We start from the raw sequence: 4883 nt of genomic DNA on the forward strand, positions 1-4883 counted from the left end.
CGTGCTTTCCAGTGAGATTGGGAGGTTATGGAGGGGTACAGGTTCAGGGCATATTTGTGTGGTGTTCTGCACTGGTACGTTCCAGTGAGACAGGGAGGTTATGGAGGGGTACAGGTTCAGGGCAAATTTGTGTGGAGCTCTGCATTGGTGCGTTCCAGTGGGACAAGGAGTTTATGGGCGGGTACACGTTCTGGGCATATTTGTGTGGAATTCTGCATTGGTACGTTCCAGTGAGACAGGGAGATTATGCACGGTACAGGATCAGGGCATATTTGAGTGGAGTTCTGCATTGGTACGTTCCAGTGAGACAGGGAGGTTATTGAGGGGTACAGGTTCAGGGCAAATTTGTGTGGCGTTCTGCATTGGTGCGTTCCAGTGAGACAAGGAGGTTATGGGCGGGTACACGTTCAGGGCATATTTGTGTGGAATTCTGCATTGGTACGTTCCAGTGAGACAGGGAAGTTATGGAGTGTAGCGGTTCAGGGCAAATTTGTGTGGAGTTCTGCATTGGTACATTCCAGTGAGGCAGGGAGGTTAAGGAGGGGTACATGGTCAGGGCATATTTGTGTGGAGTTCTGCGTTGGTACGTTCCAGTGAGACAAGGAGGATATGGGCGGGTACACGTTCAGGGCATATTTACGTGGTGTTCTGCGGTGGTACGTTCCAGAGAGACTGGGAGGTTATGGAGGTTTACAGGTTCAGGGCATATTTGTGTGGCTTTCTGCATTGGTATGTTCCAGTGAGACAGGGAGGTTATGGAGTGTAGCGGTTCAGGGCAAATTTGTGTGGAGTTCTGCATTGGTACGATCCAGTGAGGCAGGGAAGTTATGGAGGGGTACAGGTTCAGGGCATATTTGTGTGGAGTTCTGCATTGGTACGTTCCAGTGAGACAGGGAGGTTATGGAGGGGCACAGGTTCAGGGCATATTTGTTTGTAGTTCTGCATTGGTACGTTCCAGTGAGACAGGGAGGTTATGGAGGGTACAGGTTCAGGGCATATTTGTGTGGAGTTCTGCAGTGGTACGTTCCAGTGAGACAGGGAGGTTATGGTCGGGTACAGGTTCAGGGCATATTTGTGTGGAGTTCTGCATTGGTACTTTCCAGTGAGACAGGGAGGTTATGGAGGGTACCGGTTCATGGCATATTTGTGTGGAGTTCTGCATTGGTACGTTCCAGTGAGACAGGGAGGTTATGGAGGGGTACAGGTTCAGGGCATATTTGTGTGGAGTTCTGCAATGGTACGTTCCAGTGAGACAGGGAGGTTATGCACGGTACAGAATCAGGGCATATTTGAGTGGAGTTCGGCATTCGTGCTTTCCAGTGAGATAGGGAGGTTATGGAGGGGTACAGGTTCAGGGCATATTTGTGTGGAGTTCTGCATTGGTACGTTCCAGTGAGACAGGGAGGTTATGGAGGGGTACAGGTTCAGGGCAAATTTGTGTGGAGCTCTGCATTGGTGCGTTCCAGTGGGACAAGGAGTTTATGGCGGGTACACGTTCTGGGCATATTTGTGTGGAATTCTGCATTGGTACGTTCCAGTGAGACAGGGAGATTATGCACGGTACAGGATCAGGGCATATTTGAGTGGAGTTCTGCATTGGTACGTTCCAGTGAGACAGGGAGGTTATTGAGGGGTACAGGTTCAGGGCAAATTTGTGTGGCGTTCTGCATTGGTGCGTTCCAGTGAGACAAGGAGGTTATGAGCGGGTACAGGTTCAGGGCATATTTGTGTGGAATTCTGCATTGGTACGCTCCAGTGAGACAGGGAAGTTATGGAGTGTAGCGGTTCAGGGCAAATTTGTGTGGAGTTCTTCATTGGTACATTCCAGTGGGGCAGGGAGATTAAGGAGGGGTACATGTTCAGGGCATATTTGTGTGGAGTTCTGCGTTGGTACGTTCCAGTGAGACAAGGAGGATATGGGCGGGTACAAGTTCAGGGCATATTTACGTGGTGTTCTGCAGTGGTACGTTCCAGAGAGACTGGGAGGTTATGGACGGGTACAGAGTCAGGGCATATATGAGTGTAGTTCTGCATTGGTACGTTCCAGTGAGACAGGGACGTTATGGAGGTTTACAGGTTCAGAGCATATTTGTGTGGAGTTCTGCTTTGGTACGTTCCAGTAAGACACGGAGGTTATGGAGGGGTACAGGTTCAGGGCACATTTGTGTGGAGTTCTGCATTGGTACGTTCCAGTGAGACAGGGAGGTTATGGAGGGTACAGATTCAGCGGATATTTGTGTGGAGTTCTGCAGTGGTACGGTCCAGTGAGACAGGGAGGTTATGGAGGGGTACAGGTTCAGGGCAAATTAGTGTGGAGTTCTGCATTGGTGCGTTCCAGTGAGACAAGGAGGTTATGGGCGGGTCCACGTTCAGGGCATATTTGTGTGGAATTCTGCATTGGTATGTTCCAGTGAGACAGGGAGATTATGCAAGGTACAGGATCAGGGCATATTTGAGTGGAGTTCTGCATTGGTACGTTCCAGTGAGACACGGAGGTTATGGAGGGTACAGATTCAGCGCATATTTGTGTGGAGTTCTGCAGTGGTACGGTCCAGTGAGACAGGGAGGTTGCGGTCGGGTATAGGTTCAGGGCATATTTGTGTGGTGTTCTGCAATGGTACGTTCCAGTGAGACAGGGAGGTTATGCACGGTACAGGATCAGGGCATATTTGAGTGGAGTTCGGCATTCGTGCTTTCCAGTGAGACAGGGATGTTATGGAGGGGTACAGGTTCAGGGCATATTTGTGTGGAGTTCTGCATTGGTACGTTCCAGTGAGACAGGGAGGTTATGGAGGGGTACAGGTTCAGGGCAAATTAGTGTGGAGTTCTGCATTGGTGCGTTCCAGTGAGACAGGGAGGTTATGGAGGGTACAGATTCAGCGCATATTTGTGTGGAGTTCTGCAGTGGTACGGTCCAGTGAGACAGGGAGGTTGCGGACGGGTATAGGTTCAGGGCATATTTGTGTGGTGTTCTGCAATGGTACGTTCCAGTGAGACAGGGAGGTTATGCATGGTACAGGATCAGGGCATATTTGAGTGGAGTTCGGCATTCGTGCTTTCCAGTGAGACAGGGAGGTTATGGAGGGGTACAGGTTCAGGGCATATTTGTGTGGAGTTCTGCATTGGTACGTTCCAGTGAGACAGGGAGGTTATGGAGGGGTACAGGTTCAGGGCAAATTAGTGTGGAGTTCTGCATTGGTGCGTTCCAGTGAGACAAGGACGTTATGGGCGGGTGCACGTTCAGGGCATATTTGTGTGGAATTCTGCATTGGTACGTTCCAGTGAGACAGGGAGATTATGCAAGGTACAGGGTCAGGGCATATTTGAGTGGAGTTCTTCATTGGTACCTTCCAGTGAGACAGGGAGGTTATTGAGGGGTACAGGTTCAGGGCAAATTTGTGTGGCGTTCTGCATTGGTGCGTTCCAGTGCGACAAGGAGGTTATGGGCGGGTACACGTTCAGGGCATATTTGTGTGGAATTCTGCATTGGTACGTTCCAGTGAGACAGGGAGGTTATGGAGTGTAGGGGTTCAGGGCAAATTTGTGTGGAGTTCTGCATTGGTACGTTCCAGTGAGACACGGAGGTTATGTAGGGTACAGATTCAGCGCATATTTGTGTGGAGTTCTGCAGTGGTACGGTCCAGTGAGACAGGGAGGTTGCGGTCGGGTATAGGTTCAGGGCATATTTGTGTGGTGTTCTGCAATGGTACGTTCCAGTGAGACAGGGAGGTTATGCACGGTACAGGATCAGGGCATATTTGAGTGGAGTTCGACATTCGTGCTTTCCAGTGAGACAGGGATGTTATGGAGGGGTACAGGTTCAGGGCATATTTGTGTGGAGTTCTGCATTGGTACGTTCCAGTGAGACAGGGAGGTTATGGAGGGGTACAGGTTCAGGGCAAATTAGTGTGGAGTTCTGCATTGGTGCGTTCCAGTGAGACAAGGAGGTTATGGGCGGGTGCACGTTCAGGGCATATTTGTGTGGAATTCTGCATTGGTACGTTCCAGTGAGACAGGGAGATTATGCTAGGTACAGGATCAGGGCATATTTGAGTGGAGTTCTGCATTGGTACGTTCCAGTGAGACAGGGAGGTTATTGAGGGGTACAGGTTCAGGGCAAATTTGTGTGGCTTTCTGCATTGGTGCGTTCCAGTGTGACAAGGAGGTTATGGGCGGGTACACGTTCAGGGCATATTTGTGTGGAATTCTGCATTGGTACGTTCCAGTGAGACAGGGTTGTTATGGAGTGTAGCGGTTCAGGGCAAATTTGTGTGGAGTTCTGCATTGGTACGTTCCAGTGAGGCAGGGAAGTTATGGAGGGGTACAGGTTCAGGGCATATTTGTGTAGTTCTGCATTGGTACGTTCCAGTGAGACAGGGAGGTTATGGAGGGGCACAGGTTCAGGGCATATTTGTTTGTAGTTCTGCATTGGTACGTTCCAGTGAGACAGGGAGGTTATGGAGGGTACCGGTTCAGGGCATATTTGTGTGGAGTTCTGCAGTGGTACGTTCCAGTGAGACAGGGAGGTTATGGTCGGGTACAGGTTCAGGGCATATTTGTGTGGAGTTCTGCATTGGTACTTTCCAGTGAGACAGGGAGGTTATGGAGGGTACCGGTTCATGGCATATTTGTGTGGAGTTCTGCATTGGTACGTTCCAGTGAGACAGGGAGGTTATGGAGGGGTACAGGTTCAGGTCATATTTGTGTGGAGTTCTGCAATGGTACGTTCCAGTGAGACAGGGAGGTTATGCACGGTACAGAATCAGGGCATATTTGAGTGGAGTTCGGCATTCGTGCTTTCCAGTGAGATTGGGAGGTTATGGAGGGGTACAGGTTCAGGGCATATTTGTGTGGTGTTCTGCACTGGTACGTTCCAGTGAGAC

Source organism: Hemitrygon akajei, unplaced genomic scaffold, assembly GCF_048418815.1.
Source record: "Hemitrygon akajei unplaced genomic scaffold, sHemAka1.3 Scf000097, whole genome shotgun sequence".
Taxonomy (NCBI): Eukaryota; Metazoa; Chordata; class Chondrichthyes; order Myliobatiformes; family Dasyatidae; genus Hemitrygon; species Hemitrygon akajei.